Genomic DNA, 14,876 nt, shown 5'->3' with positions numbered 1-14,876 from the left:
GCAAGGTGACTGATCTTGACCTTTGACCATCGAAATCTAATCAGTTCATTGTGAGTCCAAGTGGACGTTTGTGCCAAATTTGAGAAAATTCTCATTCACAAAAATGGGACGGACAGACTGACAGACAACCCCGAAAAGAATGATGCGCCCGGCCACGGCTATTGCGGGTGCAGAGGTCAACTAGGTCATCACATACAGATGATATATAATTATGACGCTGTCGTTAACAAACATTTCTGTCACTTGCATACATTTTTGGATATACTGTTCTGTGGTTGACTATCACAAGTGACACCTCCAGAATTTTAATAAATACAAAAATAGCCATTACTTAGAACATTTGAGTTTTTTTCCCATTTTCATTTTATCAAAATAAATAGCTAAGTTACTTTGAAGAGTGGTTTCATTTATTTTTATTTTTTTTTATTTTGTGTCATGCTCACTTACATGTGCCCAACCCTCACAGGTTTACAAGACACCATTACAATGACGTTGATCCAGAGTACATGTTGTTTTACTGCTCAGTCCAGAAACAGAATACTCTCCCTTCTATCCCAGGCCTGGCAAAGAAAGTCAGCACAAAAAAGGTTTCTGCAAGGAAACTCAAACGTTTCATGATCATCCAACCAAAAGAAATCAACATAGATAGATAGATAGAGGTCATTTTACTGAAGAGCACGTCTTTTATCTCTTCATGTCCAGGACAGTAAAATAAGACATGAACCTCATTCTCAACTTCACCTACATTACACAACAAGCAAATTCAGTTCTCCTCTGGGGTGGTGTCAAACCCTCTAGTCTCTAAGGCTAAAGTTAATGTTCCCACCTGGCACGGTCACTACCTGGAGCTCGCATAAACAGAGCCTGGGTTTGTTGAAGGTGGGAGTGCTGTTTGGGCTGAGAAAGCCATGTGTAAGTAAGGTAAAGGAGGTTGTTGGGTTGGTGTGGGGAGCAGTGAGAGCTGGCATTAGGGGAGTGTCTCTGGGACGCCAGAGATCACTGTCTAGCCTCCTAGAGGTGTCGTGGGACCAACTAGATGAAACACTGGTGAAGGGAGGTTCCCATCTGATGACCCCAAAGACATGTTAGTTATCACTGCTCACTGGTCTGTATAGTAAAGCCTTGCCATAACAGCTTATCATAGGGCTTAGGAGGTTATTCGCTGAGTGCTGATCCTTTATCTAGAGCACAAATTTCTTGTGTTTGTTTGAACCTGAGTGCAACTGTGCACACAGGGATCTTTGTCTTCTGTTAAGATTATACTTAACGTAAGGCTCCACACTGTAGCTGGTTTTTTCAATCGATAATGGAATCATCATTAGATGCAGGCTCAGCCACTAATCTTTCTGACCTCATAAGTGTCAAGGGTCAACACCTCAAATGTGCATGCTTAGAAAGAATTGTAGAGCCAGCGATTGTCAATCTGCGAGTCAGGACTTCCTTAGAGGTAGCAAGATCATCTCAGGGGTCAAAAGATGATTGATGAAAGAAAGAATATATTTCTGTTACAGAAAAATATGTTCATGTTTACTGACTGTATTCCTGTAAAATTCTTTTACGTCTTACGTCTAATCTGAGAAGGAAAACAATCACTCACTGCTCATGACTCATTTCCAGGCTGTTGTAAGGAGGCCAATAAGAGGCTATGAGCTAAATCGCTGCAAACCTCCGGTGCAGGGAAGAACAAAGAAAAAAACCCAATATTTGCCTGCCTCTTCCCTCACTTCAGGAGAGCAGGACATATTAAAACTTGGCCCCGCATGGACTACGTTGGTATCAAATGGGTATGGGCCCAAAATGGGCATCTTATCTGGGGCCCACTTGGGTAAACTCACCCATGTGGGCAACTGGCATGGGTCTAATATGGAACCCGTGGACAGTCCCATATAGGGCCCATTTTTCAGCTCATTTACTACCCAGATGGGCCCCACATACAAATGTTGGCTATAAGAGTGCATATCATTCAGAGACAGAAACGCTCATTTGTTTGGTCGTAGTTGTGTGTATTGACGTGGTTGTACTACTGTATACGATATGATATGTCCATTAAGAAACTCTGGAGTGCACGCAGCCAAATACTTGAATCAATTGTCCCAGTTTTAAGGTTAAACTGTATTGTACAGGTCTATTGTTATCATCCAAATTCAATCCTACCACGAGCACTTTAATGAGACTTCTGTCTGCTTTATTGCAAGGAGTCTCTATTTGATTTCATGCCAGCACAAAGAGAGCTCTCCAGTATGAAGGAGGTGGAGGGCTGCAGCTATCAAATGAGTTATCTATGGCAATGGTGGAAATGGAAACAAAGATGAGCCCAAGGGATCCGCTGGGGCCCTGTGTACTCCATACTGGGTCCCATTAGATGTGACAGGTGATATATTGTGCGAAGGGCAAAAACAAACTACTCAGCAAAAGCAGGCAGACGTTGATAAACGAAGGCACACAGGGTTCATCATCAGGGAGCTGAGGGAATTCTCCAGCAAAATGCCACCTCAATATCTAGCTGAGCCATCCAACCCAATTAGGCCAGAAGATGTGCTGCTTTAGGGACTGTAACTCGGTGACATGTTATCCTTTAAAGTCAAAGGTTTGAAAAGTAAATGTCAAGTGTCCGCTAGTTTCCAGCTCAGCTGCCTGGACTGTGTTTACAGCTAAATAAAAATGGGGGTGTAATTCTACACTTTTAGAAACACGTTTTAGAATGAATTTATCCCAAAGGTTGTGTAAAAGAGTTAGGAAGGTAAAAAGTTGTGATTTAACTGCTTAAAAAGAGGCCTGATTAAAGACAGAGACAAATGACTCTCTAAGCAGTCATTATAAAGCAACACAGCGCTTTCCCACATAAAACTGTGTCACGTAAAAAGGTCCCGAGAGGTGAAGTGCTTTTCATTAAGGGCTAATTAAACCTCGTAAAATGTCATTTAACTAAAAAGCCCACACAAATACAACTCACGTAACAAATCAATTCATTGATTTAGTGTAATTTGTTGAAATTGTGATATTGATTTTCTGTTCAACAGTACACTAAGCTTCAAATTTTGTTTCCCTGGGGACAAGCGGGAGGTCATAACCCAGAGTTTATGTTGTATAAGGCTGGATTCCAATCTGGGCAAAGAGGGAAACTGCAGCAGGGCCCCAGACCCTCAGGGGACCCGAAGGCCCTCGTAACACTGTGTGGTAACTGGTTTGTGACTAATTGAGAATTTGCCAGGGAATTTGCGCCACTACAGCAGAACATGAAGTGAAATGATAAGGGTAAAAAATGCAGGTTTACCTAATATTGAGGCCCCACACTGCAGAGGGGCCCCTGAGTGAAAATGTAGCTATAAGCCCAATATTATTTCAGTTCATATTGTGCCGAAATGATGCATATTCCCAAATAAATGTTTAATAAATTTACTGCAGTTTAGTCATACTACTAGCATGTAATCATAAGAGAAACCAATACATTCTCACTCCAACTTCGTCACATATCGACGTTTTGGTCATAGACTCTCCACATCCACATACGATGTGCAAGGTACCCTGGGTGCACTGGTTGTTGATGTTCTGGGACACCATGTCAAGTTCTGCCTGTTAAGCCTAGTTCACATTACACGATTTTCACTGCGATTTTGATGTCGCAGAGGATCTTGAGAGCCACCTTGGGTCGGAAANGGAGGACAAGCCGCAGTGTTGCCAGGTACGCTTATTACGACTTTGGGCTTATTTTTTTGTAAAGTCGCTTACAAATATTGGTAGTCGCGGGTTGCAGTTTCTATATATATCCGTTGCTTCTTTTGGGCTTGTTTCCATAGCCCTGGTTGCTTGTTTCTCTCCCAAGATCTGGCAACACTGACAAGCCAGCAAGCAACAACAACAGTGATGGCGTCCACAGGATCACGGGGAGCGGCGCGCATTGTGTTTGGACCTAGGTAGATCGGCCCTGGAGGCAGATCTGATTCAACACTGGGAACAATATCCATGCCTTTATGATGTGTCGTCTCCAAGTTAAAAAATGTAGTTTGGTGACATCACCACATTATCTGGGGCTCTGTCGGCGAGGGCTCAGTGGAGAAATCTTGTGGTGTGCACAAAGGTTGTAATGTAGTTGGCGAGACCCCCGCTGACAGGAACACATGTCGCCAGGTATGAACACGCGACGCAAAATCAGGGTGAAAATCGTGTAATGTGAACTAGGCTTTACATGCATTGTCTTCTTTCAAGATACACTTCTGTTTTCACAGGAAATTTACCATTCATGTACAGTCTCTTTCAAAATGAACACACTATGTCGGTACAACTCCAACAACAAATACACTTCATTGGGTTTAGGCAATAAAAGGAAGTGGTCTGGTTTCGGTAAAAAGAACAGAGTTTGGCTTTACAATCTTACGGGACTTGAACATTGCTCTCAGAGGTGAAAGTCAGTGATTGTTGGACCCATCCACCATCCCTCCTGCCTGCCCCACTTGGGCATGGGCAGCCTTAACTTTCGTCCTTGTCCCACCTTGTTTCCCCCTCATGCCGCCGGGTGCCGTTGAACTATAATGGCAACCAGCCCTGTATCATGCCGACGTCAAAGTACAGCTTTTTTCATTGGTTTCTGACGCCACAAGTCACTGCCCAAGTGCTGGATTTCGATGACTTTGGGGTGAGACCGTGCTCTAGAAACAGTGGTTGGTTTATGGGCAAAAAGGACAAAGGAACATACTTACACAATGCATAGACAGTGGAAGGAATATGTGTGCAGTGGGGGCCCACATTTGATTTGTCCCCAGGGCCATCTAGCAGGTGAATCCAGCCCTGGTGCATCCTGCAATATGTCTCACATGTGGTGTTTTCTAAAAGCTGGTGTTGTGATGTCACATATGATTGAGACAAACTCTCATAATCTATAAGCAGAGGAAAAACATCACAGTGATGTGAAAAATAAAAATGTTAAAGTTTTCTCAACTGCTTTTCTTTCTGTTCAGGGATCCACAGAGCATGAATGATCACATTTGTTAGTGTATGAATGAATGAATAACTTCTGCCATGAATGACACAGTTACACAAGGAAACACTGCCCCTCTGTGGAAGAGCTGGAGAACTGCTGGACACTGCTGAGTCTCAGTCACATGGCTGGAAAACAGGTAGAACAAGAGATCAATGCTTTTCTTAGAACATTCAGGTAAAGTGACAACAAAACATCCGTGAACCCCTCCTCCTCCCTCCTCCTCCCTTCTCCCCCCTCCACCCCCCTCCACCTGTGTATTGTGCATGTGCCCTGTCACAAAAGACTGTACAATGCAGTGTCATTATACAGCCAGAGACAAAACCAGTGTACATGGTGCTAGTTAGTGATAATTTGACTGAACACACCTTCATGATTTGTGGCTTTATATTCAATCTCCCAAAGGGAAAATCTTTGTATTCAGTTCTCCCTTATTTGTGACTGTTTTGACTTCTAGTTCCAAGTACTGGTGTATACTTATTTTCCCCAGAATATCACAAGGCTGACACATAGAGACAGACAACCATTCACACCTACGGACAATTTCGAGTCACCAATTAACCTGCATGTCTATGGACTGTGGGAGGAAGCTGGTGCACCTTGAGGAAACCCACGCTGACACGGGGAAAATATGCGTTCTATTCTTGTAGTACTTCTTCTATGACACTTCACATTTCCGTGAGTGTGATGAATACATTTGATCTTGCCTTATGTTTAGTACGTAATTTGTAAGGACAATAAAAACAAAAATAACACAGGTGGTAAAACTTGACTTCTACTCAGGGGCTTTTGACATGCAAGAGCCAAAAGATTAGTTACAAATGTAGGACCTGCCTTAACAGATACTGTGCTTGAATTTAGTGCACATTCCCAAATAACCTTTAATTTTATCAAATGACTGGGAAAAAAATGAAAATATTATAGCTGCTGCGCAGCGATGGGTCGGGTCCGGGCATTTTTAGGCAATTCTGAGCAACCTCTGGAACCTAAGACGGTCATCTACCGCTCTGAGCTAATTGGCAAGTAGCAACGCAGATTTGAAACCACTGTAAAAAATTCAGTTATTAAGACAAAAATCTGAAAATACACATATTGCATCTAGACAGCATGGAGATGTTGGTAATTTGTTTGTAACAATGATTGATTTGCTCCATAAGTGAAAAACTGATGTTTAAAATTGCCATTTTTACATTGACTCCAATTGTTCACATTAGAGCAAAATTCAAAATGCTGTCAAAAATTCAGTTTTTGAGATAAAATTCTGAAATTTGCCACACATCATCTACCATGACTCTAGAATTTTGTCATTTTTTTCATGAACATTGAAGATTTATTTAGCAAGAATTTGCATGTATATGTTTACAGTACCGTTTACAGTCAAACATTTTGATGCACTGTAGGCTCAATTTTTGATAAATCAAAAATCTGAGAAACATAGTTTTTGTAGGACAGTCTGAAGATGCTCTGTAGCAAGTTTGGTGTCAATTGAGCAAAAATTGTGGGAGGAGATAGGTTTAAGAAGTTTTACAGTTTTTGAAAAAAACAGAGTGATGAACTTCATAATTTTTAATAGGTTTAAATGTACAAAAGTTTCTTCAGTATTGGGGCTACAGTTTGATGAAAGTTGTGAAGTTGTAGCACGTATGGTTGATTTGTTATGAATTTTCAAAGTTTTGAACTTTAGACGCTTGCTGTAGCGCCACCATCAGGACTATTGGCTTGAGTTTACAGCTGAGGATATCTGGCATGAGACTGGACCTTTGTGCAAAGTTTGGTGAGTTTTCACCCATGGGAAGTATGATTTCCTCGGAAGAAGAGGAAGAAGAAGAAGAAGAAGAATACCTAGGATTACAATAGTGTCCTGGCAGGACACTATTGTACCGGACCCTAATAACAGCTTTTATTGCCAATGGAGGTCTTAAGCCCAGAGGCAGTTGCTTGCTTTGCACACTTGGTGATACTTTCTAATCCATGTCTTTAATTTAGATGAAACACTCAGGATTATATTTAAAACACATCAACAAATTAGTGTAATTTACACACACCATGCCCATATACAAGTATATGGCAGGATAGGTGGAGTCAGTGATCTGCTGATAAGTACAACTCAAGAGTTAAATAAAAATGACAAAATGTGAAAATGATTTGTTGACATCTCACTTGAAAAATACAATAAAAGATAATAAATCAATCATAAGACCAATAGATTAAAGTGCAACATGATAGAAACCTCGAGAATATTAGAGCAATGAGAGATGAAATAGACCTGACACAGGAAATGAAATTATTGAGCAAGCGAGAGTGGTTAGCAACAGGAAGTGTGTAAATATTTGTGAGAGCGATAAATGGACCGAGCGAGGGAGTGACGGCGTGAAAACCTTCAGTAGAAATGTGTGTTTATCAGATACCAGATGTCTATATTTAAAACGGTGACGAGAAACAGAGTTACTGCTGAATGCAACACTTGAGAGATCCTCCCAGTCCAGAGCTGAGGGTGTGCGGAGCTTCAAATATACAGTCTTGTTTATTAATGGGGAACTCAGATACACATATACAGAGACTGAATATATTCAGATGAAAGATCAAAGTGAAAATAAATGCGTAATTTCACTGCTCAGGATGGACGACAATTTCCTAAAAGATACGTGATATAGACTTAGATATTTGTACAGCAGATCTCAGCTATAATTTGACTCTGATTTTAATTTACAAAATGTCATTAATCCAAAGTACCCAAGGCTTTTCTAATGAGTCTCATCTATTTGCCTCCATGCAGCTGTAGCTTCATTTGCCCTGTGTGCACATGACTAATTTGTGTTATCTTATTCCTGCCGTTGGGTCTTTACACATGTAAATGGCGCCAGTTTTTCAGGTATCATGTAAATTTAACCCTGTAACATTCCTGTGATGATACCCTGCCTCTAAAGTAAAACTGGTTGAGCCAAATTTAGTCTCTGTCATTGTAAGTGGACCACAGTTTCTGTTGCCTGGTACACTGTGAACTAATTTCCTCCTGGACAGAAAAAAACACTTGATTGCACTCTGAGCAGAAACAACTATATGTGTGTTTAACCCCAGTTCTCAGTCTGCAGGTGAACCTGCTGTTCCTGGTGTTGTTTCAGAGAACTGCACAGTCAGAGTGCGGAGCTCTTTTACATCTGTGGTGCTTTCCCCTTCCTGTTGTCATCCTTATGTATACACACACTCAAAAGTATGTAAACAGTTGATCACTTGCTGTCTCTTAAGCAAAATACCTCAAACATCTTTTTACGAAGGGCGGGCAGACCAAAATGTCCCCAGGGTTTTAATATGTCTATAAGAAATATCTTACTTCTGTTTTCTGGTAAAATTGTCCCACTGTATGTTGTGTGTGTTTTCGAAGGCTTCAGCACTCTAACTACAGTTTAAAATGAAGCAATCGCAGATAGATGTCTGAACCTGTCATTACTGGAGACTGTTATGTGCTCTTGAGTTTCAATGGTAACGCTGAGTTCTAGGAAATATGCAGGCACACTGGAGGGTTCGCATTCAGCAGAGCTCAAACCCCCGGGGCCAATTCTCACCATTGTCTCAGGCTAAAGGGTTACGTAACGGGGAGCTCGGCTGTCTTGGTGCCAAACAGAAAAGGAGATCTCTGATGGAAACTGGATTAACTTAATTGTGCTACATAGGCTGGATCTGATTCATAACAGTTTTCTGACATATCACAGAACACGGCAAAGCACATCCTTAAAACAAAAGGTAAAACTATACTTAAAGCATATTTTCAAAATGCTTATTCACTTTTTTGCCAAGAGAAGAAAGAAAACACTCTCATATCTGCGTAATGAATATGAAGCTACAGCCAGGAAATAGACAGCTTGGCACAAAGACTGAAACATGGACACAGCTAGCATTGCTCTGTTGGAAGCACTTAAATATTCAAGCAAAAACTGATGCAAAAACTACAAGATGTGAAGACAGGTGCCAGACTACTTTTGGTAGCCTACCTCGGACCTTGCTAGTTGAGGTGAATTAGGTATATCTGGTAAATTTTGGTGGATTTTTTCTGTCGATTACCAAGAAAACCACCTAAAATTCTGAAAACTACCTTAATATTGTTACTTTTAGACCGTGTTATGGATCTCTGTTATATTTCTATAAGGTGACGAAAAGAGAATTCCCACACACTGTCCTATAACTTGCAAAAGACTTTATTGAAGGGGAACTTTACTCATTTTCAAAATTCATACGTTATTCTTTTGGTCTGAGACAGTCCAAAAATGTTAGTAAAATGAACATTATCAGGAAAGGCAACATCACAGACAAGTATAACCTCATACAAGGTGAGGTCATTCCATCCATCAAGGATAATCCCATCAAGTGTCTGGGAAAGTGGTATGACGAGTCACTGAAGGACAGAAACAACGTCCACAGCACTGAGAAGCTAGCCTGAGTGTCAGACTGAAGCTCCCAGAACCTTCAGTCTGACATCGCCTCCATTGAAGGCGATTTACAAGGGGGAGGGAATTTGATTTTTCCCTAACCAATCAGTAGAGATCAACGACTCACCCAGAATCTGACGTCATTAGTATCCATGCCTCGGGGGTGCCGAAAACAAGCGAGCATTGCCCGTTTAAAATGTCTCCGTCGTCGTGCACGCCCAGCTGCATCGCCGTTAAATCCAGTTTAGCAGCTTCCTTAATTTGGTCCTCCATTAACGCGAGTAGTGGCGAAATACCTCGATAGCATCGTTAATGTGGTCTGTAGGATCTGTAGCGGTCGCCATTGTTGCTATCCTCACCAGTTACCTACCGGCGTACAGCTTGACTTCAGCATGGCGCTGATTGACTAATCGCTAGACCCGCCCCACCCCCGGCGTTCATTGGTCCTTCCATCATTTGGACAAGATAAATCGCAAATTCATTGCAGTATGCCAGACCAGAGATGCAAGCCTACTCAGTTGAGTGGGCGGGGTCTATGGTCTGGAACCAGGCTACTGAGAAGCAAGTGGAGGGATGGTTGAAGAACATCGAAAAATCTGGACTCCCTGGAAAGTTTAGGGCATGGCCATACCAACACAGCCTGCTTCCCAGACTGACGTGGCTGATGACGGTGTACAAAGTCCCATTAACAGCAATGGAAGGAGTGGAGCGAAAGATCAACAAGCACCTTAGGAGGTGGCTTGGAGTCCCTCCAAGTTTCACATCAATCAGGCTGTACATCAGATCTGGGCAACTACAACTACCTCTGTCATCCCTCGTCGAGGAATTCAGGGTGGCAAAGTGCAGGGTTGCCATAAGCTTTAGGGACTCAAGAGACAGCAAGGTCTGGGAAGCGGGGCAGACCTATGGAGACTCAAGCCATTCCGGATCTCCTTCTTGCTGAGGGCCGTTTATGACACCCTACCAACCCCTGTGAACCTGCACAGATGGGGCATGAGAGACGACCCAATGTGCAAGCTCTGTGGGAAAAACGGGACCATGGCACACATCCTGTCAGGCTGCAACATCACTCTGTCCCAAGGCAGATACAGGTGGCGCCATGACAAAGTGTTAGCCGTGCTCGCTGACATCCTAGAGCAGGCAAGAACCTGGAAACGCCAACTCACGGGCAGGCCGCCACCTACCATCGCATTTGTCAAGGAGGGAGCAAAGCCGGCAGGGCCCATCAAAACCAGGGCAAGTCTCCTGCAGTCAGCCCAAGCGTGGGAGCTAAGGATAGACCTGAAGAGACGGCTCCAGTTCCCGGATGTTGTCCACACAACCTTACATCCAGATGCAGTTCTGTTCTCCACTGAAGGAAAAAAGATGATCCTTGTGGAGCTTACTGTGCCATGGGAGGAGGGCTGTGAAGAGGCACTTGAGAGGAAATCTGAGCGCTATAGAGATTTCGTGCAGGACTGCAGGGACAAAGGATGGCAGACGTGGTTGTACCCGATTGAGGTAGGGTGCAGAGGCTTCCCAACCCAATCAGTCTGGAAGTTGTTGACAGCAGTGGGACTGACAGGAAGTGAGAGGAAGAAGGCGGTACGAAGACTGGGGGAGGTGGCAGAGAGAGCCTCCTGTTGGATATGGAGCAGGAGGGAGGAGGCAAGCTGGCAGCCAGGAGGGAGTGAGTAGTGGCTGGCCACCACTGCTGACCCGCCAGCAGGAGGGTGTTATGGTTAAGGGTCGAAACATCCAGTGAGTGCTGGTAACCATCTGATGACACAACCTCCTGGCTAAAGGCTGCAGTCATTATGTAATGACGTAGAGGAGAAGCATCACAAGATGTACGTAAACACAACAACTCTCCAAAAAGTGAAGTGCTAGAACTCAAAGTTGTGATGTCACAGGGTATAAGTCTGAAAGTGCTCTGTAGACAATGAATGATTAAAGGGCTGTACACATGCCGAGGTTTTTGTGCCCTCATATTCATTGTTTTTAATGTACACATGCAGCAGGCGCACTCCAACACCAGAGCAATGCCATCGCGGGACGCACGTGTTCCCGAGCATCTGTTTTTCAGGGCACGATGGACGCACCCTCAGATAAACCAGTCACAGCTGTCAGATATCGTTCCCTTCTTCCACAAAATATCAGTCTGTGGTAAATATGGAGAAGTTGGTCATTTTAGTACAAGGCTACCCAGAGCTTTACATGTGCCCCACAGACGATATGTTGGGCCTACACAATTTAAGAACAGCCCCTTGAAGAAGATGAGCTCTGCACTCAGGATATGTCTTGATGTTTGTATTGTAGTGTAGCGGTATGTGTATTGTAGTATGTGGATTGTGGTTTATGTATTTTATTGTGGTTTTATGCTGTTTAAAACTGTATATTTTTAATAACATTTCAAGTCAACATGTAAAAGCCCAACTGAGCCTACTTGACCCCAATAAATAGCAAGTTACAGGAACATTTCCGGACAAATAGATTTAAATTCTTCTTCCATTTTCTAGACCTCTCAGAAAAAGTCATCTTTTCCATCTTATAAAGACCTCCTTGATTATGTCCAGCCATTGTGAAAGAACATGACCACATTTCAACAATACCAGCATAAATCTGTACACACACTCTGCAAACACAGCCCACACCATTCAGGCTCTTGTGGAAACATGCCCCACTCTTTACATAGGAGATCAGTCCTCCGTGGCCTCGTGGTCACTTTTAGAAATTTTGCAGGAATGTCCATGCATTTGTTTTCCAGTAATCTTGATTTTTGCTGGAATTTTTAAATTGAGTGTATGTAATTAATGTACTCAGCTCTGACTATGAGGTGGTGGGTCTCTCTGTTTCTGTGGTACAGTATGGCAGTGGAGTATGGGGGGGGGGGGAGGGGGGGGACTCTCCTGAGCAGATTCACTGACAAAGAATGTTGCAGGAGTTCACACCCACACAGTCAGAATAACTCACTCTGCTTTTCTCTCTTTTACTACAAATGTTCCCATTTAAATGCTACTTAAAGTCACTTTTTCCACTTTGCAGCCACAGAGGAATCTGACTGTTTAACTCCTGAGCTTGCAGGAGGTTTGTCAGTAATTGTATAAAATCCATTTGCACATGAACACATCATGAAAGAACTGTCTTTACAACTGCAGCCTGATCAGCTGTTTCATGTTCACACATCTGACAGGGTTAAAGCGGTTTGAGTCAAAGCTGTCTGTCGTAGTTTTTTCCTTTTAGTCTTTATATAAAAAAAGCACCTTCTTCCTCCTGATTCACCCGGTGTCTACAAAGCTACAGGCACAACAGTGTTTCCGGTGTCACTCACCAAAATAAAACACTCACTGACGTTTCATAACCAGGCACAATGGTGCAGGTTATTGCCACCGAAGGTGAGCAATATATTTAAATCCTGGAGATGGATGAGTCTACTGTTTAGTCATATAATCCAGGCTAATTACAGGCTATATTAACTTATTAATTATGTGTTATTCTTGTGTATTTTCTTATTGCAATTTTTCAATTATTATTGTTATAATTTCTACTCCTCTATTTATCTGTACTTATTTCTGTCTGTGCTGCAACAACACCTGAGTTTCTCCAGGGATTAATAAAGGCCTACCTTTTCAAAAAAAAAAAAAAAAAAAAGATTAAATAAATAAATAAATGAATAAAAATAATTAGTCATAGTAATGATAATAATAAAAATGAAACAGATAAAAATAAATGTAGAATTTAAATTTTAAAAATAGTTTTAGATTTTTATTTTAACTTCTTTATGCTTTTATTTTCCAAAAATTTGTTTACTATATTTCACTAATTCCAATCTGAATGTATTTATGGTGCTCATGTTGTTTTTCTATTTCTAATTACTGTTTTATTGCTGTTACTTTTTTGCAATAAATAAAATAAAATAATATAATAAAATAAAACAAAAAGATGAACAAATAAAAGAAAAATAAGAATGAAGATTAGAAAAACAACAACAAAAAAACAAACAAAGAAACAAACAACCAGATAATTTCACATCAGGAGTTTCATAAAATATTTTTTTGTAATATTCTAAAAATTAAATTCAATTACATCCAATCAAAAAAAGATGTAAAGGGTGTTGTGAACCTAAGAACTTCTGTTTATTAATAAACAATTCCCCAAATAAAATAAAGAAATTAACAACAAAGGTCAGAAACTTGTCATATTTTTTCCCTGGGATGACGCTTTTATTTTGGCACGCTCATCATACTTCCGGTTATATTTAAAGGCCGTTGAGCAGCTTGACGCTGACTTCTCCTTCTCACTTGAGAGCAAGATTCAATCTGTTGAATATTTGTCTCTGCAGACGACAAGAGGAGGAGGAGGAGGAAGAGGCCGATTCAGCTGCGGACACTGAAGGAAACAAGGAGTCTCAGTAAGGTGAGTTAAAGCTCAGTAATCAGCTCGGTGTCATGTCAAAGTGATGCGCACCCGGTTTTAGAAAGTTACGCATGTGTTTCAGGCTGCGGCAGAACTTTACCGGACTGTGTCGGGTTCAGTCGTGAACATTTACAGTAGCAGACACACTGCTGAGTCTAAATCGGCACGACCCGGGTCAGTGAAGCCAGATGAAGTCAGTGTGTTGGGGATATTTGACACACAGCTGCATGTTGTCACCAGGGGCGGCTGGAAGACGAAAGGAGGGTGTGTGCAAACATACTGACATTTAAAAAAGGAAGAAAGACAGAAAATTCATGTAGGCCTAATATATATTAGGCCCTCCGGTTCCAACAACAATTACTTGCTGTATTTGTGTGATAAATACACCAAATATTTAGCTACTCCTGTTTAAGGTGAAGTGTCACACTGTAAAGACCCAGACAGTAAGCACTTAATTGGCTTAACTTAATTACTGTTACTTGGCACTAAGTGAGGCCTGCTCTATCATGCTCCGATACTTTATCCATCTCTGGTAAGGACATGCGCACAGTGCTTAGTTTAAGATGAAGAAGAGAAGAAGAAGATATACTTTATTAATTCAAAAAGGGAAGTTCAATTTTTTCACTCTCCTAGTTATTTTGGATGAGTAGGACCTGATAAGTATAGTCACAATGTCCTCAAAAGAAACAATAATAAAGTCCCAGTGTCCTTCAATGAGCTGATGATAAATTCCCAATAGGCCGTTTCCACTGAAGAAGTTCCTGGTACTATTTGGGGGCAGGAACTACTACAGGAACGTCCTCTTGCTCGGCCCTCTCAACCGCAGTGTCTCCACTGAGAGAGCGGAGTAGCAAGGCTATTCAAGAGAAGGCTGAGACACGGGGTCAAACATGGGGGGATTGCACATGCGCAGTGTAACTTGAGCTGCGATACTGGAGGGTGACAGCAGGGGCGCTAGATAAAAAGCGCAGGATCCGCTCAGGCGATCAAGGAGTGCGCTTGGTGCGGTCTGCTTGGACTTTTGGACGGCGGCTGCCTGAAGTTGTCGGAATTGCATCTCTGTCATTCTCACCCACAACACA

General features: G+C 42.0%; 1 protein-coding gene across 1 annotated transcript in view; it reads left to right on the top strand.

The window, feature by feature from the left end:
* The first annotated feature begins 13,658 nt into the window (after positions 1–13,658).
* The window catches only part of paqr7a (progestin and adipoQ receptor family member VII, a), a 7,044-nt gene continuing 5,826 nt past the window's right edge, over positions 13,659–14,876 (top strand). Inside the window, exon 1 of the mRNA XM_050034651.1 lies at positions 13,659–13,794. The gene's annotated coding sequence lies outside the window, so the exon portion shown is untranslated. The remainder of the gene's footprint in view (positions 13,795–14,876) is intronic.

The sequence above is a fragment of the Epinephelus moara genome, chromosome 22 (assembly GCF_006386435.1).
Source record: "Epinephelus moara isolate mb chromosome 22, YSFRI_EMoa_1.0, whole genome shotgun sequence".
NCBI lineage: Eukaryota > Metazoa > Chordata > Actinopteri > Perciformes > Serranidae > Epinephelus > Epinephelus moara.
The sequence above is the reverse complement of the archived record's forward strand: the minus strand, read 5'-3'. Positions and strand labels throughout refer to the sequence as shown.